Source organism: Toxorhynchites rutilus, chromosome 2 (assembly GCF_029784135.1).
Source record: "Toxorhynchites rutilus septentrionalis strain SRP chromosome 2, ASM2978413v1, whole genome shotgun sequence".
NCBI classification, from domain to species: domain Eukaryota; kingdom Metazoa; phylum Arthropoda; class Insecta; order Diptera; family Culicidae; genus Toxorhynchites; species Toxorhynchites rutilus.
The window spans coordinates 127,883,141-127,904,365 of NC_073745.1; the positions used below are offsets into that span (position 1 = coordinate 127,883,141).

The 21,225-nt window shown below is 35.9% G+C and overlaps 2 protein-coding genes and 1 pseudogene across 4 annotated transcripts in view; 1 reads left to right on the forward strand and 2 right to left on the reverse strand.

The window, feature by feature from the left end:
• The window catches only part of LOC129764171 (ras-related protein Rab-23), a 227,120-nt gene extending 208,998 nt beyond the window's left edge, over positions 1-18,122 (reverse strand). The window contains exon 1 of the mRNA XM_055763012.1: positions 17,991-18,122. The gene's annotated coding sequence lies outside the window, so the exon portion shown is untranslated. The remainder of the gene's footprint in view (positions 1-17,990) is intronic.
• LOC129764172 (protein yippee-like) overlaps positions 1-18,133 on the reverse strand; it is a 318,646-nt gene extending 300,513 nt beyond the window's left edge. For 2 of the 3 annotated variants that reach the window (XM_055763017.1, XM_055763015.1), the window contains exon 1: positions 17,991-18,125. The gene's annotated coding sequence lies outside the window, so the exon portion shown is untranslated. Of the gene's footprint in view, positions 1-17,990 lie in introns of all 3 variants that reach the window. The other variant, XM_055763016.1, reaches the window with a different exon arrangement.
• On the forward strand, positions 7,746-8,236 carry LOC129766109 (tigger transposable element-derived protein 4-like; annotated as a pseudogene).
• Positions 18,134-21,225: the final 3,092 nt, after the last annotated feature.

The window sequence follows — 21,225 nt, forward strand, 5'->3', positions numbered from 1 at the left end:
ATTTTTGAATTAAAAAATTCGAACTTTCAAGTAGATGTTGCATTTATCATTGTTTGAGTTTACTGTCATCACATTGATCCATTCATAATTTAGGCTTTCTCCAGAATATTGCCTTTTATTGGGCATTTTAAAAGTGTTACCCTCAACACACTCAACACAGAGAAACTTTATTTCTGCTATGCGCGAAGAACACAATAAACAAACTGCAGCGCGCCAAGCGGTTGCCGTAGAAATCATGTGGACAAAACAACATTAATTAATTGGACAACTCATGATCAGAATTGAGGTCATCGAAATACGTTAATTTAATGGTTTAGCTATGAAAATCTGATACAAATGGTGTGCAAGCATGATGTTTACAATATTTGTGAGTGTTATAATCCAGGAAAGGTCTGAATACGTACCAAATAATAATCTGGTAATTGATTAAAAGTTAGCTCAAATGAGGAGCGCATTGACATCAATAGAAAGTGTATTTTATCATCCTTGAAAACATGTGAATCCGTAAAAATATACTAAAAAACTACTGTAAATCATGGGAAAGACTATTTTATTTATATGTTTTGAAACATTAGAGTACCTGATTTGACAAAGGTGTGCTGAATTAGAGCATTCAAAACAGTGGATAAACTATGATCGTATTTTCGACTGGACAAACCAAAATCATTTACCTTATTTTCAAACGGTTTTATTTAGCTTGCCCTGTAATTTGTATGTTTGTAACATGTTTGTTAATAGAAAGAAATTAATAGAAAGGGCCTGGCTGGGTAAGAGAGTAAAAAGTGCCCCCAAACCAAATCACCAGCTGTATGGCAAATATTGTATAGGATATTAAATAAGAAATTATGGCGGTTTATTTGAACCCCTATGTGGTTTGACGTAGGATCTATAGTGAGAAATGTACTTTTTCGTTTATTTCACGTTATCCTCAAAAGCTTCGAGATAAAAATTTGAAAATAATACTGAATATGCTTCTTACAACGGTGTATCAAAAAAAATTATCAAAAATTGAAGTACCAGAAAAAATATTGAAATTTTGATTTTTTTTTGGGATTTAGTGATTCAGTACTACTCTAATTCATATTCAAATGTGTTCCTATGGCTTTTCTAGATATGTGTGATTTTTTTCAGTGTTTCGTGGTACAAAAAAATGTTTTTTTTTATATTTCCAAAGGGTCTGGCTGGGTAAGGAAGTAAAAAGTGCCTTCAAACCAAATCACCAGCTGTATGGCAAATATTGTATAGGATATTGAATAAGAAATTTTGGCGGTTTATTTGAACCCCTATGTGGTTTGACGTACTTTTTCGCCATCATTAAAAACTTTGCCCTTTGAACCCCTTCCTGTCGACCGATTGATTTGAAATTTGGAACACACCTTATAAAACTGCGTACAGTAAAACCTGTTTTTGTGCGGTTTTTTTTGTGCGAATTTTTTTTGTGCGATTTTTTTTGTGCAGTTTTCTGTTCTTGTGCGGTTTTTTTGTGCAGTGTATGAAAAGAAGCATATTTGACAAAGTTATCGTCCATTTAGTTTTTTTCGATGGTTTATATGCATTTCAGTGCGAAAAAAGCATAAATAAGCATATTTATCCACTTCTGAAATCATTCCCCTCCTCTCATCAAATGCTCTAAGTTTTTGCATGACATGATTTCTAACAGCAACGCATGAATGGCGTGGATTTCAGTTATTTTCTTGAGGGAAACTTTTTTTATGCGGTCCCTATCTACCGCACAAAATTTTTTTTTTCAAAATGTGTACCGAACACGATTTTTTAAAGCTGCTGGTTAAGTTTTGCTCGATTTTTTATGCGACTTTTTTTGTGCGGTCCCTATCCCCCGCACAAAAAAGGTTTGCCTGTATTTCATGATTTTGAAAACAGGTCCCGTTTTTATGAAATAAAGTTAACGTTAATAACTATTTTTTCTGCGATTTTCACGATTTGCACACCAATCGAATCGGAAATTTTCTAAGATTTGTTTGATATGCTATACATTACAATCCCATAGTCTGTATATAGTTTAAATTGATGAAAATTGGAAGCATTTCTATTTCCCCATACATTTGTTCTGTCCATTTTTGTGCTTTCCCGAACAGAGCTGTCAATAACGGGCAACTTATGCAGCCGCTAGAATAGAAACAACGAAGGGGGATAGCGAAAAGAGCGTATTTGCGAAGTAAAATCCACCCTTGCGTAGTAAGTAAGCTGTCGCTAGCGTATAAGTATTGCATTTCCTCCGAGGAAAATTCTCAGAATCTTTCTGTACCCGAAACAACAAAGGTCGCTTATTCTGCTTGTTTTGTGTTTTATGTTTCCTCTCGTGCTGTGAACGCTAGCGAATATTTCACTTGATGTGCATCTGGCATTGCAATTGACACAACCTTCCGAGCCATGGCAAAGCAGGCGAAAAAAGAAAAGACCGCAAATGATTATAGGTCGCTTCTAGCCATCAATGTTTGGCTTTGAGTGTGTTGCTTGTTTTCGTTGCGCGAAACTTAGAACTTGTTCATTTCCTGTACATGTGAATAGCACACCTTCGATACTTTTAGTTGCCATTCGTATTCGCTCTCGTGCGTCTAGAGGCGAATGAACTGAAAAGTTTGAAACCTCAATAATTCATCACGTTTGTTCGTTCTCGTGCGCATCGGCTCTGTTCTGTTGCAACAAGCTCCAAGCTTTGTTGACGGTTTTGATACTTGTTGAATGGCGATGCACGTTAAATACTCAGTGCAAAGCGTGCATTGATATAAAGAAACAGATTGCGACATATGACCAACTAGTGCATTGCTCTCGCAAAGTCAAGAAAGAATCGCTGCTTCTCGAAATGATTCTACAAAAACACCCAAGCCATTAAACCTTTTCAGGGTCCCTGGAACTTTTTACTAAAGAGTTATTTATGAAATTTCGACGTATTCGCAAGTAATATCCGAGATGATAAACCAACAAATTTAAAAAAAAGAAGATTGCGTTGTCCTACGTCGTAAGCAGTCGTGTCTCGCATACAACCCCTCGAATTTTCATTTACAATTTTGACAGAAGACCAGCTAGGTACACACAGTTAGTGTTATTGCAAGTTTTTACATTCTTCAATTTTAAAATAAAAATGTAAATTATCAATAATACATGAGTATCCGTCTTACGCACCCTGTCCGTCTTTCCCGACTTTCCCCTACATCCCATCTTCATGCGTTGTACAATGGTCTCGGAAGCGCATTTAAGTGAAAATTTGCATCTAGAGCTCGACAGTTATTCTCTAGATAGAAACTGTCTTCGACAAAGTTGTTACATATGATAGAGCGCTCATTTTTATGTTGTCAAAAATAGGGTGACCAAAATTTCCGATGAAATAAAAAAACTAACTTTTCTTTTATTTTTAGATATAGGTAAACATAGTTCGACAATGTTGTAGCTCAAGTTATTATATGCAACTTTGTAGAACGAAGTTCTTTCTATCTCTCGAAATAACCGATATAGTGCGTTAGGATCACCATGAAAAAATGTTTGTTTTTTTGTTCTAACTTTTATATTTTAAATTATGCAAATTATGCAAGACGGTTTCTTCAGAAATCTTTTAGAGCTTACTATGACAAATATTTTTGGTGCAGCATTTGATATTTCTTCCCAGAAGTACGCTATTTTCATTGTTTATCGTTTTTTCTGGAGTTTCAAAACATCAAAAACATCAAAAACTTTAAGTAGGATTAAGATATTGAATACTAAGCGATCGATCGTGAGTTCAAACTCAGGGCCCTCAATTGACCATCTTTGTGTTGTTATAGAATAACTACGTCCACGCAACCATCATCAGCTATGGAGATCGATCCACGGTGGAACAAAGATCGATTCATCCATACAACTGCTCTGCTCTGCAAGAAACATCGGGCTGCTGTTCTATAAATAACCCAACAATGATCAATATCAACTGTCTCCGCTGTCCGGTCTGCTGAACAATGGAAGAACAGATAGAATACCCTTACGCCGAAATGGCTACTAGAGTGTAATTTACCATAATGTAATGGAACAGAAAACCTAACGCCTAAATGGCTACTACTTCTACTGTGTAATTTACAATTTATAGAAACATAAACATATGTACATGTACACGATAAAAACCCGGCTCTGTTGCAGATAAAATGCTAATGAGCCTGATAAATAAATAAATGGGATTAAAAAAACAGATATTGACAAGTTCTGCATCGCAAGATGTTTGTCTTGAAAAGGTCTGAAAGTCGTCCGAAGACATTGAAGACAAGACAAGTAGAATTGGAAATATAAAAGCTAGAAAAAAACGATTTTTTTTCATGATCATCCTTTTGCGATTTAGATAGAAAACGCTAAGAACAACTTTGTGGAAGATCTTTATTTTCTAGACAAAAACTGTCTTCGACAAAGTTATTACATATGATGGAGCACTCATTTCCATGTTGTCAAAAACGGATGACCAAAATTTAAGGTGGAATAAAAAATCTAGCTTTCTTATCTACATAGATAGAGATGAACTTAGTTCGACAATGTTGTAGCTCCAGGTATCTTAATCAACTTTGTAGAGCGAAGTTTTTTAATAGATTATTATAAATCGATTGAAACACTGGATTGGATTAATTTTTCTCAAAGTTTTTTCAATTTCTTTTTCTGCTTGAGCGATGGTCCTATTGTCTAGAGATTACGCTTCGAGCTCTAGATGCGAATTTCTACTTAAATGCGCCTCCTGGACCATTGTGCGTTGATTTTTCACGAAGTTACAGCTTTGCTAAAATCACCTAAAAATTTCGACTTCGCACTTTGTTCCTTTATTTTTTTTGTCGAGTGTATTTTGGTGGCACTCTCAATTTAACATACAGTAGAATCCGTTTATTATGACTCCGTCTGTATTGACCAACCGCCTATTATGACGTAATTGCACAACGAAGTTTGGTTTTTGACGTAGGATTACGTCTTTCGGGATCATATTGGGGTACAAATTGATAAACGAATATCGATCGCATCGTGAAAAATGTCCAATTTCAAACGCTTATTGCTCAGTCATTTCATGACGGATTGTTCAGATTTTTACATCAAAACATTGCGGCACTCTATAACAATTTTTCACCTTGAATAAAATAATTTATATCATGTAATTAACTATCGAACAATTGAAAAATCTCAACCCCTATCCAAACGGTACTGATTGGTCGAAATTGACGTCATTTCTTTTTTGCCTGCTTCTCTTCTTTCGTTCCCCGATAAGTCAAATATTTGCATGGCGAGCGAGTGCGGGCGCCTATTTCTCACATACCAACTGATATAAAAGGACGGTAGCATTTTTGGATTTCTCATTCTCGTTCAACGCTCAGATCGGCAAACATCTGGGCTTCTAGTGTGCAGTGCTCTACAAATCAACCAACGCCATACGGTGCGGCAAAGGGGAGGAAGCCATCGGCAACCAACGATGGATGCGGTGCGGCAAAGAGAGCAAAGAAAAGGAAGCAGCGGAGAGCATCGAATTAAATCTAGTGTGCATTGCTGATGCGCTTCTCTTCACATCAACAATTGGATGCGGCAAAGGTGGCAGAGGAGCGAAGTGCATTGCATCGCATCGTATAACACCCGCTATCCGTCGTTTAGCTCGTCGTGGTGGTGCCAATCAAACCCCCCCAAATCGACGCACAGAAGCCGATGGCGCCAAAGTCAAGGAAAGCATCAGCGAATCCGTAAAAGCTACCGCTCCCAAAACTACATGCTACATCCGACTGAAACGCAGCAGATTCCGTACAACCCATTAAACCATTCCAGTCCTTCTCAGAACTATCAATTTGTTTTGAAACAAAAGAGTTTATTTTACTATTTTCCACTTACCACAAAAACTATATAAAACTATGATCAAAAATACTGTTTATTTTTACATTTTCTACTAACAACTAACAGGGAACCATCATATCACGTCTAAAAATGTCTATAAGTATTCGATTAATCGAGCGAATATTCGTTGACCAAACATCGATAAAAGTTACGTCAAATATAATTTTAAATAAACATCGAAGTGCTAAATAATATATTTTTAATGAAATCGCTTTTCAGTTTGATCCAATATGTTACCAATTTATGATTCATGCGGCGATAGAAAAATAAACCCATTACCAACGTAATTCACATAATTCTTATTGGAAAACGTACTGTTTTGACGTAGGATTATGTCTTTCGGGAACATATTAGGGTACAAATTGAAAATCAAAAATCGAGCACGTCGTTAAAATTGTCCAATTTCAAACGCTTATTGCTCTGTCATTTCATGAAGGATTGATGAAAATTTTGCGTCATTCGATTCCGGCACTCCATAACAATTTTTTTATATTGATAAAATGATATATGTCATGAAACTAACCATCGAACAATTTAAAAATCTCAACCCCTATCCTAACGGAAATACCCACTTCTGATTGGTCGAAATTAACGACACATGCAGCGGTTCCCTAACAGAGGCATCTAAACCAAGCTGCCTGGGGGAAATCGGCATTGCAAATACATGAAAGTAGTGGGATCTTTTGTTCCTACCGAAATGCGTTCCCTAACAGAGACATCAAAACCAAGGTGCTCGAGGGAAATCGGCGATTGCAAATATATGCAAGTCGGGGGCATTTTTATATTGCAAGTAAGGTGAGTGATACGATCAATTATAGCAAAATTTGGTACTTTAATGTTGGTTGCTTCGTGAAATTTCATATCAATGACCGATCGTGTATTGCGAGAAATTTAGCACAAGTGTAAGTGTAAAATTGTAAACAGTTGTGTTAAAAATGACTTGATAAATGAAACAGTTTATTTTAGTAAAACCAAGGGGTGTTCCCGCTCGAGAACAAGTCGTTTGGTTTAAGCTGTCTGTTCATTTTCACCTAAAGTGAAAATAAACAGACAGCTTTAAAAGTGAAAAAATATTCGAAAAAGTGATTTCCCATATACTCTACATATAGTATTAGGTGTTGTTAGTCCAATTACAATTCGCATTGGGTTAAATAAACACTAAAGTAAACATTATAAAAGAAAATTACCTTTTCCATTTCAAATATGTTTTCTCTATATTGAAGTAACATGTTTTTACTGATGAGAAAAATTGGTAATTGTGTTCGGTATTGATAATTATTTTATATAACATTGTTATATGAGGTTTTCATCATATCTCATTTCACTTCGCCATCTTCTATCGTGATACGCACCATACAACGACTAATTACTTCTATCATCAGTATTGTAAACACTAGTAGAGTGAATAAACAATACCCAACAACCAAACAAACGGCCACTAAATCATTATAAAAGAGTTTAATTTTTCAAACATATCCAAAATCAACATATAGCCTAACGGAATCCTACGTCAACTATGCGGTCGTGTCTCAGACACAACCCTCCTGTGACTTTTATATGAAATCCTTTATGAAAAAAGTCGGATATAATGACTTCCTTTACAATGACATGTCGCTTATTATGACCCATTTTTAATAAACTATGTCCGGTTATAATGGCCGACATAATTCTTTACACCCTCGATGATGTTCGTTGATTCCCGGCGACGTTCGGCACGTGGCTCGTTTTTGTTTTGAATCTCAGTGAGCTATTGACACTTAGAGGTCAATAGTAGCATGCCATGGTAGCAGCAAATGAGTGGCACAGAGAAAAAGAAATTGCTCGTTAATGAAACGTCACAAAAACCAAGATGTCTTAGCACTGTTCAATTGTTACCTGTCGATTATGCTAACAATCGTAGAGCTTAGATGAGGTCAGAACTTTTTGAAAAATGGCTTCGAGATTGGGATCGTGATTTGGTGAAGAAGATGAAAAAGGTTTTATTGCTGGTTGCATCCAAAAGTTACTGATTTAAAGTCTATAACACTTGCTTTCCTTCCGCTGAAAACATCAGTACTACAGTCAATGGATAAGGGAATAATATGATCAGTCAAAACTAATTTTAGAAAGAACCTTGCAACGAACAAAAATAACGGTGCTAGATGCAATTCTGATGGTAAATGATGCCTGGCAAAAAATGTCACAAAGTACTATTCACAACTGTTTCAAACATGCAGGATTCATTGAAAACCACGATGGTTTACCTGTTCAAATATCAAAACATGAAATTGATGAAGAAGATGACGTTCCTTTATCCTTGTGGTCACGAAACCTGAATTCAGATTCTTTTGCAGCACCGGAAATGTAGGAAAATTATGTTGACATCGACATGTTGACAATTCTTAATTCAAAAATGTAAAAATATATTTATTCATACATACATACATACATACACACGTACATACATAAATATATGTATCGTACTTATTACGCGCATTTTAATTTTTATGTTCAATATGCTATGTTTCTCTATTAAAATATGTACATGGGTACAAATTTACATAAAAAAGGGTTTTTACACAAAACGGTTTGTATGACGTTTGCTTATTATGACATGTTTGTCCCTTCCCTTCGATGTCATTATAAACGAATTCCACTGTATTTCCAATTAAAACCCATCAGCCTTCATCAGAATCAGACTGAAGACGTAAATGGAATAAACGTTGAACTCAATCAAAAGCGTGCGGCATGCTGACGTTTAAGGCTATTGCATATATTGAAGTGGCTCCCTAATACAGCAAATGGATCTTGATAATGAAACGAGATTTTACCATACTTTACCATTAATGTCATGGTGCGAATCGGATCCCGATGTTGTAATCAATACTAGAAAAATATAAACTGATTTAGGGACGACACCCATCTACCAGTGCGATAATCAATAGATATCAAATAATTGAGATTTGTTGCTACCAACAAATCGATGGGAAACCCCCAACACTCACAAATGGTTCCAATCGACTGTGTGTGTGTGTGTGTGTGTGTTTGTGATGCTGCTATCCGTGGGAGCGTCCGCCTGCCGAACGAACTGCACGACGGAAAACATGAAACAGCTGTGCAGCGAGCAGCTCATACAAATTTCAGCACTCCGAGAAAATGCATGCTGCTGCACTGTCCTCCCCATTACACGCACACAAACAACGCCTCAATTTGTGTTGCGAATAAGAGCCAGCAAAAACGGTCCGGCAGGGAGACGGCGGTGGCGGGTGGAAAATCGATCGAACAAAGCGCAAAGCGGCCCTCCGACAGAGACAGCAACAATAATAATAACATTGCTGGTGCGCATGTCGGGAACTCCAATTTGCTCGACATTCACACCATTTTCTGCTGCTGAACGCAAGCAAACCCACGTCCCGTGTTCTGGCTATGCTGATAGACCCCCCCCCCCCTTCGATGATGGTGTGTTTGTACCAAATAGCTGATGTGCTGCTCCATAAACCTACCAACATGACCGAATCAATGTCCGAGAGTAAAATAAACACACTCGGAGTGAAGAAAATAACAACGCAATATCCCGGTGGTATGTCTCTTCTTTAGGGTCAAATGTTGGGCACATTGTTTGTCTGCGCGACAATATAGGATTAACGACGGCATTTTATTATTTTATCGATAGCTTTACGTTAGCAAAATAAAAACACCTTTTCTTGAATGAAACTCATTTCCACCAATAGTGGAGGGATACCCAAAGATGAATGAAGGGGCATTACTGTGTGATTTTTATCTCTGCTTGTTTCATAAAAATCAATGAATTTGTGCGCATAAACCAGAAAAATTGCATACACACAGGACCGTATGCTTTGTGTAGCATACTTGCATACCGTACGTATCAAAAATTCTGGATATCAGTACCAAACCGAATATCCAGAAATTTAATTTGTCTTGTAGTGGAAGAGTTGTTCAAGTCATAGACATTCATTGTGTATTCTCTGTGACAAATCGTGGAATCAATGTTGACCCTTTGTGGTCGTATGACTGCTCTTAGCCACCACAACAAGAAACCATACTAATTTTATAATTTTATCAACCATGGATCAGTTTACACATTCTTAAACGAATATTAATGTCTAGTGAAATTGTTCACGGAACAATACGGAGCTTTCATGAATAGTAGATAACAGCACTAGGTATAAACAAAAGTTTTAAGCGTGTATTAACGTGATATTAGCGGATAGTCACGATGCAGGGTTCTCCTTCGTAAACCATGGAATATTGTTTGTATAAATCATTAGTCACATTAAAACAAATTGTTCAGTAAACACATATCTAAAGTTCATTGAAAAATAAATAGATCTTGTTGATTTTTCATGAACTTATATCTTCTGCATCATTGCTCCTTAAAGGAGAATCAGTTCCGACTAATCCGACACCCCCATCAAAATGTAGTACGACCGCAAAGGATAAAAACAATTCAACGCACTGTTATTTTGCATTTACGTTGTCAAGATAAGAAATTCTCGACCCATGTCAATGATGTTTCGTCAAGCCTGCACACTTGTATCAAAATTTCAAATTGAATGTAAAGGACCTGGCCGGGTAAGAGAGTAAAAAGTGCCCCCAAACCAAATCAACATGGAAAATATTGTATAAGATATTAAAAAAGAAATTTTGGCGGTTTATTTGAACCCCTATGTGGTTCAACATGGGATCTATAGTAAAAAACGTCCTTTTTTTATTTATTTCACGCCATTCTCAATAGCTTTGAGACAAAAATATGGAGAAAAAAATACTGAAAGTACATCTTACTTAGGTGTATCGATAAATATCTTCAAACAATATTTTTTAATAAAAAAATGTAATAATAAAATAAAATTATATATTTTCTGGCATTTCGAAATTTAAAAAAAAATATGACTTTGAGACCCGCTTCTGTTCTAATTTTTATTTAAATGCATTCGTATGCGTCTTTTTTTCTATTGCATTGCGAGACACAAAAATAATTTTCTTCATCGTCTGCATTATTATTTTTATTTTCTTGAAATCGATTATTTCATTGTATTCATGGTTTTCAATTGTAAGATTAAAATAAAAAAAATAATAATAATAATTTGGATATTTTTAAGTGTTCTTCTCATTAATCCGAATTATCTTTCCACAAGGACTTTATTTTTTCTCACAAAGCTCTATCGTTTTGCTGACTCCTATGAATTTGGTATACCATCTAAATCCAATGCAAAGATAATCTCATATATTTCAAGATATGAGAAAAAATCTCTTTGTACAGTGCAATGCTCTAAATATACCGACAAAATTTAGACATATAGAAAACAAAATTTAAATAAATATCAGAGCAGTACTGGGTCTCTAAATACGAAATAAACTAAAAATGCCCAAAGGCCAAAAAAATGCTTTTTTCGCGCAATCCTTTCAAAACATCACGAAAAAATTACGCTACATGTGGAAAAACAACACACACGAATGCATTTAAATAAAAATCAGAGCAAAAGTGTTGAGAGCCACTAATATTCAAAATATTAGTAATTTTTTTTTCAAAATTTCCAAATTCCTGAAAATATTTTTTTTTCTACCGCGAAAAACACTCTGGAAATTCTGAAAAAAAATCACATATACCTAAAATAGACGTAGGAAGAAATTTGAATAAAAACTAGAGTAATACTGAATCTCAGAATGAAAAAAAAATAAATTCAATTTAAAATTAAAATTAATTTAATTTTTTTTAATGCAGGTCGGAATCGATTATCCGGAGTATTGTTTTTTTTACTCCGGATAATCGAGTCAAAACAACTTTTTTTCTTTATTTGTTTTTTTTTTTGCATGCATTTTTGTTATTTGAAAATAAAAGAGGCATTTGATTTTTGATTCAACCTTTAAAGTCAGAAAACACCTTTCTCACACGAAAAAAAAAATAATTTATCCAGATTCTCTCAGGAGGTGATAGACGGTCATATTTGATGAAAAAAAGCCTCCTACGCATATGTTCGAATTTCAACAATGACAGAGTTATACAACTTTTTTTTGTTTCGGACTCTGTTGCCTCAAACTGGCTCTACATTAAAAAGTACGCTACGGAAGACAATTCTGATGGTTTCATTTGAAAGATGAGAAAATTTAGTACAGGATTTAGTAGTAGAACAACTTAATTAGTTAATTTTAATAACATTTTGGAAGTGAAACACTTAAAAGTTAATATTTTTTAATGTGTTATTATTAATTTTATCCTAAAAACTTATATTAAACGAGATTGTTTCTATCAAATAGAATGAAGTTCTTTAATCGCTCAACAATTTGTTCTTTGACGCACAACTTCTATCTTTCTTAATTTGGATGCAATATCGATATAAACAATTCCTGGTGAAAATTCAATCAAAATCTTCAAAAATCACAATTTTTACCTTACTGTACATGTAATAGCCACTTAAACTTCACCTTAACGTTGAAAGGTTACATTTGTTCATGAAATAAGCCATATTTGAAATATAAAAAAAAATAATCGAGTCTGTATATAATCGAGTCCGCGTACTGTATTCTATTAGTCAAATCATTTCATTTGATTCCAATATTGAGGGGATTGCAAAAAATACATAGTCGACCATTTTGTGGCGGCGACCTTTTCGAATTTATGTTGTTCATAGTATAGTGTATTCTCAAAATCAAGCCATTCAGCCATTTTTTTGCGGCGGCCAAATTGGATTTTTCAAGATCATGGAATACGCAGTTTTAAAATGACAGTAGAATTAAATGTATATTCCAAATTTCAGATCAATCATTCAACAGGAACGGGGTCAATTTTCTATTAATGTGGGACAACCCAACAAACATTCAAACATACATAGAAACAGGTCAAGCTGAATGAAACCATTCAAAAAGTAATTAGTTGTTTGGGGACTGCGGCCATCTTGAAATTGGATTTTTTTGACGTGGGACTACGTCTAACCGGAGTATATGGGAGGTAAAATGAAAACCTAGACACAGAACATGCAGGAAAAAATGAAAGATTCCAAATGCTCATAACTCGAACATTTCTTACTGGATCGGAAAGATGTTTGCGTCAATTGATGTTATTTTTAATTAGATAAACAATTGAATAACTGTGAAATGTCAAGCGTTATCTAAACGCCCTAACTGCCTAGTTTTGATTGACCCGATTTACGGTTTCCCGAACACAGACTTCAAAATCAATGTACCTGTGAGAATCCGCTCAGCAAATATACATGCAAGTAGGGGGTATTTTTGTTCCAACCGAGCTGTGTTTCCCTAACACGGACTTTAAAATCAATGTGCCTGGGGGAATCCGCTTTGCAAATACATGAATGTCTGGGGTATTTTTGTTCCGACTAGATGTGTATGTCTAACACAGACTTCAAAACCAAGATGTCATCATACCAAACGTAAAAGGACAGTTATTAAATTTACTTGTAACGAAGAACATAATCTATCCAAATGCGTGAATTGACCTCACATGGCATTATACAATCTTTTTACTCACAAAGCAAATATATTGAATTCAATTGAATTCGGATATTGTTTCATTCAATCAAAAATTAAATCAATACAAACAAATGATTGCTAAGCTAAGGTAGTCCCACGTCTACCTTGCGGTTATATCATAGATATAACCCACCCATTTTTATTATCTGCTATGTTCTGCTAGTCGAAAACTTTCTTTTGATACATTTTTGGGCATTTTTCATAAATAACTGTGTTCTACTAGTCAAGCCTTTTCATTTGATACCCATATTGATGGGGTTATGAGAAAATAGGTAATCCGCCATTTTGTAGTGGCCGCCATCTTAGATTTGCATTTTTCATAAATAACCGTATTCTACTAGTCAAGCCCTTTCTTTTGATACCCATATTAGCTATTCAATATAAAATTATTATACAAATTATCCAAAACTCTCGAAAATCAAAAATAAAATACTCCGGATAATCGAGTCTAAAATTCCGGATAATCGCGTGGACATTTCTTATACCCCTCCCCTCTTTGTCCACGTGGACATTCCTATCTTCTTTTGGAGATAAAATCGATTTTTTTTTTCTTATTTGTTTCATTTTTTTTTTGGAAAACCAAGAAAGTTGTAGAGTTGTATCCGAACCATGACCACATAGTTGACGTAGGATTGCGTTACGATATTTGTTGTATATTGATTTTGAATATCTCCGAACAAGATGAGATTCTAGATTCGAACAACATCATCGTGAAATAGTCAAGGGGCGAGATTGTGTTACTTTTTATGTCTCAGAGATACAGCTTGTGATACGTTAACGAGGAGGGAGGTCCAAAATCCATATTTTTTAGCGTTATGCAATTTGTGAACAATGCCATAATATCGATATATTCTATTCTTTCTTCAATATGACCCGGTAGGTTATTTGTATCACTCTTCAGTTTCTTCCGAACTCCATTTATGTTGTCTACAGTTAGCTTCTGTACATGAAAAAAATATAATGCTATAACTGTTCCTGATAATGCGTATACATTTAGCATCTCGAAATTGTTCGGTAATTTCGTTATGAGTTTACGAAATGGTCTGCAGTTAATTGCTCGTTTGTGCGAAGCTCTCGTTTTACCAGCATCCCAAGATCAGAAAAGTCGCAAATTAGTTCAACTCCTGATCACACTTTTTTAAAGCTTGTCGAATGTTCATAAATGCTAAAGTAAATGTATTTGATAGTTTCGACCACATGATTGCCGAGCTGTATTTATTGGAAATTAACGACTGATTGTTTGTAAGAAGCTCATAACAGGAACGTTAAACCTTATGTTACAATCTGGCAAGCAATTTTTGAGTTTGACAGGGATGTGCTGTTCCTGAAATAGTAGATGACCATTTGCGGGTGAGGGCTGACTTTGGTAATAAATAACAGTTTATGTCGATTATCCCAACAATTTTCCATTCAAAATTGTTAAAAATTTTAATAATTTTCATCGCCTATCACGATTTTTTACAAAAACGGCGTTTTTTAAAGTATATAGAACGAGTCGCAGATAAAGATGTGATTCATTGAGTTTGTTTCGATCAAATAATGTGGAATCCATACGCCGTAGCAATTTGCAAGCTGCACCAGATGCTCAGGGACGGTGGTTTTTGGATATTTGTAGTGAATCTGTTAACTGATCTGTCGTGTACCGAATATTATTCTAAATGGATTCCTCGATTTGATTGACATCAATAGCGGTACGAACTTTCCGGTCCAACCCATAGAAGAGCATTTCACAAATTACCACATTTCAATAGAGGGCAATAAAGAGCTTCGCAGCTCGTGACCCTTCTTCAAAGATACGAGCCGTGCATCTTTAAAAGAATTAGTTGTTCGTCTTCCAATTTTGCAAAACCTTGGAAGTTCTCATAACATAAACAGAAACTGGATAAAAGCCCGCATCTAAGAAAACAATGTCGACCATTTTTTATATTACAATACTAAGCCTGTGATGTTATCTTCATCCTGACGGAATAAATTATCCTTTACTAACAATGAAAATAAATCGAACGCTCACAATGTATGCGCATTAGTTTCAGTATGTAGATTTCAATGACAAAGATCAAGAAGAGAAAAAAGAGAGAAGTATGGATGCCCGACCGGCACTCTTAGAGTCTATTTCAACAGTGCCAGCAGCTACTTAATCGGTCGAATTGATTGGAAACGAATTCGAGTCGGTTCTGAAAATTGCATTCTACCTACTTAAAAGTTTTTTTTTGTTTTGACACGGGCCAATCGCCACGAACATGCATACAGATTAGACGTAATGTATTTAAAAAAAATGTGCCCACGTGGAAATTATCTATACCCCCTCCCCTCTCACCGTGGACAAGCGTCGACATTTCGTGACCCCTACCCCCAGCGTTACCAATGTTCCAGTTTAAACTGGATTCTCGTGCAATACTGTGTTTCAACTTATAAAAATATCAGATTTCTAGGTCCTCCAAAACATTCTGAAGTTCAGACTATTAGATCTGCCATTTCATCCACGACTGGTACAATGCTCATAGCAAGAAAACTTACCCAAAATAGTTCATAGAGCCCGCGTGCTATGCTGGCTTTGAGTTTATATAAACATCAGATGTTACAGGTCTTTCAAATTATTCTAAAGTTCAGAAGGTCATAGAGTAAATGGTCTCCATTGACTTCAATTGATATGAGTATAAAATCCAATCGTTTACATTAAATGGATATTAGTTTCTCAAGGTCACTCAAAGAAGTTTTAGTTCTAAATATGATTAATTTATTGCATAATTTAAACTCCGCTAAAGAGCTAATGCATACGTTGCATAAAATGCACATGAACCATAGTGTATATTTCATAAAAAGCATACTATGCATATTTTTTCAAAAATACTTTCTCGAGACGCCTAATATAAGATGTAAATTAGCAATGAATAATACCAACAAAAATTGAGAGAAATAGCTTCTCAATTCCGAAATTTGATCATTTTTGGTATTATGGTATTGGCAATACTTGAGCAGTGTTGTTTTGGCATTGTAGTATTGAAACAATAATGTGGAAAGTTGTTTATGGTATTTTCTCATGATTATATCTCATGCTAATCCGTACCGAGACTCCGAGACTCTTCAAGTTTTGCCCAAAGAAAACCATCCCTCAAATATTGTTTCACAGTAATTACAGTTACAGTTTTATGAGCTACATATAAATACTACGTGGAGCTTGAAAGAAAATTCTATTTCTCAAGCATTGGAATAGGTAAAAAATTCATTTAAGATAAATCACAGCCGATCATCTCAAGGGGGTAGTACACTATGGAAACTTGAATAAAATAAAATAAAAAATATTTCTGGCTTAAAATGTTCTCTTAGATGTCTACTTTACTGTAGTTAAGTTACAAGCCAATTAGTGGACCTAAGTCTTTGCGTAAGGAGCGCGGATTCAAATTTAAAGCCTGTTTTCTCGAAACTATGTTTTGCAAACTCCATCCGATTTTAATGAAATAGATTTTCCAAGATTCTCCACTAAATTTCCTGTCATCGTACGTAGGATTTTTTGACATTTTGAAAAATATAATTTTGGTGAATGTTTTTGTCTCGATTTTTGAGGCAAAAACGCAATTTTTTTAACAAAAAATGTTGCCATTTCGTCAAAAATCAATATTTTGAAAAAATCCTACGTACGATGACAGAAAATATATTCAAGATTGCGTAAAAAAATCATTGGTTGAAATGGGTCCACTAGAAAAACTTGTAGAACTCCCACTATTTTACAAGGTTTTGGCCGCAAGAGTTTAACAAACCGGTTGCGGCTATTCAGGGGATAGTCCAATTGACACCATTTTATTTTTTGTTTGTTAAGTAATATATACCTATTAAAACTGTGAAAACTGTGATATCAAAAAATCGCGAAAATCACATACTTTTTGTGATGTTCATAGTATACTACCCCCTCAAAATAAAAAGGTTTTACAGGATCCAGTTTTTTTAAGAGCAATCTTCCAGTTTTTTGAAAAGTATTATTGGCAACCCTGCCTACCCCCCCTAAAGTTGTACACGTGGTATGTGGACAGTCCCTAGATCATTGTTCAGCGTCATAAACATGAGTGCTGACAAAACATGAGTGCAGCGGACATAAACATGAGTGCTGGCAGAGATTTCTAGACGGAACATTCGTTCCGCAAACCTAAGACTGCATCAGCGGCGAGAGCTTTGGGATTCAATTGCAGTGAAATTGAAATGTATGAATTTGTTTGATTTTTTACTATTCAAAATCTGAGCAATCCAAATGAAGTGTCCGAATAGTATATAGATAGCTTATTGATACTTTGAAATTATTGTAAAAGTTTACATTCGTTTCTCTAAACTTTTCGGTTTTACCCGACAGGGTGTCGATCTCACCCGCACTCCCATTTATTTCACCTGAAAACATCAATTTTTGTATTCCATCAATTCTACTCAAAAAATGATAATCAGATACTGTAGAATGGTTCATGAATAGTTCAAGAGAAGTTCTGTAACCATTTGAAGTCGAAGAAACGTGGGATGTCTTTGAAATATATGGAAACCTTTAAGGTTTCGGTTTTACCTACATAGATTTCTTCATCAAATGCGTTCCTCTATCAATCCTTAGGGGATTCTCGATCAACCCATCATCATGGTTCAAAATATGTTATAGCGAATGAGCTCAATCTTCACCGGATAAAACTTACCTTGTTTTCCAATTGTTGACTGAAAGAAATTCAAAATTCTGAATCAATCTGAAGCATGACATCAGAAACTTTCTGACTGCAAGTTTCAGTGCTTACTTTTCCTTTCAATACACACAAATCTAGATTGCTAAGCTCTACCAGCTGATCCCTGCACCCTATTCGGTATTATGTAATTAAGTGTGTATGAACAAAAATGCACACAACTGCACTGTGCAATCAAATCATTCACCTTCTCGATTCTTGCAACTCACACAAATTCACGGTCACTTAAATTTTTTATAGTTATTTTGTAATCACACTATTATTGCTGAGATTTTGCATAAGAATTCTTGCAAAATTATTTAATTGATGTTAACAGTTGGATTTTTTTTAATATTAAGTTATAATTAATATTCCTTCTGTTTATTGATTAACACTGTTAGCATACGTTCACTGTTCCCTGCTGGAATACTTTCTTCGTATCTTCCATCAAAACATAATCTCCCGATATCACCAATGTGAAAACATAAAATGTACCACAATCGAATTCCACCGAATCGAAACAAATAAAATCCGTCCGGTCGGTATCTTCCCGATGAGCTGTTCTTTTTTTCTTGACTACTCCACCGTGCCACACCAAAGCATTCCACAATCTCTTCACTAGCGACAAGATCTACGTAAAATCTTACCGATATCCCGAAGAATTTTCGACGTGAAAATTTTTTCCCAGTTTTTAATTCGCAACGACGCAACAGAAACCAACTTTTTGTCGATTTTTCCCTCACTATATTCTACACACCATGGCAGAGCTCTGAAAGATCGAATTTGTGTATGTGTTTGTAGCCTTCGGTCCGCTGTCTACATCAAAATAAATCCACGGTCTGAACGCGCTTCTCTGTGTGCAGCGCAATTCCGAACCGTAAACGGCCTCTATTTGTATCTCCCCACACACGTATGCAGCATCCAAACATTAATAAAAACAAACAAAACCCTTTTGTTAGTGATTGTAATTTTGCATCATGCATGATTTTATGGGTTTGAATACCCAAGAGAGCATGAACGATGCTTAAACAATATTTGAAAAGCATTCCAAAATTTTCGGCATATTTCTGATAATTTTGGCATATTAAGTCATTCGCAAAGTTCGGTGAAAGTAAGATTTTATGCTAACTACGCAGTAGCCTTTCCTCGATGTCCTTTTCGGAAAATTGAATCCAATATTATGCATTTTCTCTTACACACACCCACTGAAGTTAGATGTTCGATCGCATTCACAAACACTCATTCATAGGCGGCACAAACCATATGATTTGTGCTTGTTTTGCTGCTGTCTCTTTCGGGCAGAAGTGAATAATATTTGGTTTGTTGTGATGCTGTTTCATCTTTCGAGCGCAGCGAAAACTGTGCCGAGCAGTGGCGTACATCACAATCAAGGGAGGAGTTCTAGTTAGAGATGTCTAAATTTTTCGTTTATTCGATTATCGATTGATCGTGGGGCCATTTTTAAATATTCGATTCATTCGAATAATTGTCTTTCAGTATTCGATTAATCGAGTGAATGTTTATTTCTTGTACTCAAAATGAACAGATGTTTAAACAGACTATGATGTCATAATTTTAAAAGTTACATTAAATATAATTTTAAAATAAACATGGTGCAGAATATTCCTGTACAATTTACTGTCAGAAAAGCACATGATTTTCTCTCATGGCAGCTCGAAATCTTCTCGTTACAGTTTTATGGGCCTACCGCAAGGCTCCTGCCTAAGCCCCCTCTTGTACAGTTTTTACGCCAATGATATGGATGATTGTCTAACTAGAGATTGCACGTTGAGACAACTTGCAGACGATGGAGTCATTTCCATCACGGGTACTAATCCCGTCGTTCTGCAAAGGTCGGTGCAAGATACCCTGAACAATTTGTTCACGTGGGCCTTTAAGCTGGGTATCGAATTCTCTACGGATAAAACTGAAATGGTCGTTTTTTTTAGGAAGCACGAACCCGCCCAATTCCAGCTTCACCTATCCGGCAAAACGATCATGCACTCTAAGTTTTTCAAACACCTGGGTGTATATTTTGATTCTAAATGTACCTGGGGAAGACACATTGCTTATCTGAAACAGAAATGCCAGCAACGAATCAATTTTCTCCAAACAATTACCGGAACATGGTGGGGTGCCCATCCAGGAGACCTCATTCAGTTGTACAAAACAACGATATTGTCAGTGTTCGAATATGGCAGTTTTTGCTTCCGATCAGCTGCCAGGATTCATATTCTCAAGCTGGAGAGGATACAATATCGTTGCTTGCGTATAGCCATGGGGTGTTTGCATTCGACACATACGATGTAATAAAATAGGCAGAGCGGCAATAAATAAACGCGTCTTTATTTAACGATGACTAGCGTGAAAAGAGACAGAGTTTTGGGAGAAACGTCAAAGCAATACTTATAACTAGGTAGGTTGCCTTTAGCAATGTATTGGTCGGTTGCAATAGGGTTGCTAACTTAACACCTCCGCTCAACCGAACAACCCTAGCTTGTTCCGTAAATGTTCAAACGGTCCACGTGCCAATCCTTTTGTAAAGATGTCAGCCACTTGCTCCGATGTTGGCTTGTATAATATTTTGAAAACACCGCTCTGGATCTTCTCACGAACGAAGTTATACCGGATGTCGATGTGCTTCATCCGCTTGTGATCCCTCGGCTCCTCAGCGATTCGGATACAAGATTGGTTGTCTTCAAATAGTGATATGGGATGACTAAAAACGACACCAAGTTCTTCAAGCAAATTTTTAATCCAAATCCCCTCACACGCAGCTTGACTTAGGGATATGTACTCGGCCTCCGTTGACGATAGAGACACCGTTGCTTGCTTTCGAGTCATCCATGAAACAGTTGCTCCATAAACTAGAAACACGTTGCCGGAAATTGAGCGTCGATCGTCTTGATCGTTGCCCCAGTCAGCATCAGCATAGCCTACTAATGGCTCTTCTTCATTCTGATGATAGACCAAACTCATGTTTATGGTCCCCTTTAGGTATCGCAGTATACGTTTCAGGTGACACCAATGAACCTCGGTTGGTGCGGACTGGAAGCGGCTGAAGAAATTTACTGCTACACTTATATCTGGACGCGACGCAAGTGCCAAGTACGTTAAACAGCCAATGAGTTCCCTGTACGACTTCTTTGTCACATGATGTTCCTCGATTTCCAATTTCAAGTTTGGTTCTAACGGTGTCGCCACTGGCTTACAG